Source organism: Belonocnema kinseyi, chromosome 3 (assembly GCF_010883055.1).
Source record: "Belonocnema kinseyi isolate 2016_QV_RU_SX_M_011 chromosome 3, B_treatae_v1, whole genome shotgun sequence".
In the NCBI taxonomy this organism is placed as follows: domain Eukaryota; kingdom Metazoa; phylum Arthropoda; class Insecta; order Hymenoptera; family Cynipidae; genus Belonocnema; species Belonocnema kinseyi.
The window spans coordinates 103712480-103713645 of NC_046659.1; positions in this window are offsets into that span (position 1 = coordinate 103712480).

The following is a 1166-nucleotide window of genomic DNA, read 5'->3' on the forward strand; positions in this document are numbered from 1 at the left end:
AAATAAAAGCGATGAGAATGTGTTCGTTAAAGCCGAAAGAGCTTTAACAAAAGAGATTTCAAAATCACAAAATTACGCTTGTCGGTCCTTTGACCTTTGATTTCAAAAGGTCTGTGTACGAATGTGGCAGAAATGAAAAGACGAAGCGCGGAGTACGATTGCTATCAGTCGCGTTCCGTAGGTGCGCTCCAATTGGGAATATATATTCTGTACAGCTCGCTAGTATATTTATCTCGTGCTTCGCGCTCGATATTGTATTTACCTCGCGCTACGCGCTCGATCTTTCTGCAGAGACTTTTTAAAACTAAAGATGAAAGTATGGACAACAGTAATTTGGCGATTGTGAATTCTCTTTTGTTAAAGCTCCTTTGGGTTAATAAACACATTCTCATCACGTATCTCGTACTTCCCACTCGAGTTTATCCCTGAAATTTTATATCATTCCCATAAATTTATACTATTATAATTCTTAACTTGTCTTGCTATTAAAACAGATGAAATTTCATTTTCGCGTTTAAAAAATGCGCATTCTTTCAAAAAATTTGGTTTTTCAACGTTTTATTGCAACTTTTGTCGGTTTTCCATAAACTGAATTGGTTGATTTTCAATGTTTTCTTTATAATTTAAAATTTACTTATACGGTCTACTGAGCAGCCTTACCGTTTTTTAACTTCTAAATGATGTGTATATGCACACAAACACACACACACACATATATATATATATTTTTTTAAATGCATTATTATATTTGAGACTATTTTAAAGACTATGGAAATGTTGCGTGAAAAGATCTAACTTTTGGATTTTCCATTATTTTTTATGTTGTTAAAATTTATTTTCTGATTTATCAAGAAAATTCAGAAGTTGTTATGATAATCTTCTGAGGCATTTAGAAATCACACTATTTCTCCTATTGCCATTTTTTCATATCGTCCGTTAATTGGCTTAAAAGGTTAATTTTTGTGTGCTTTCTGGAATTTTTAAAATACTGTAACTCTCATAATTTCTAATTTTATGAAAAAGTAATCAGATAAATTGTTCGACTTTTAAATACTATGAATAACAAAACGGTAAGGCTGCCGGGGTAGACGGTATTAACGCTGAAATGCTTAAACACGGTGGCGAGTACATACCACATAGAGTTTGCGAATTGATAAATTTATGTT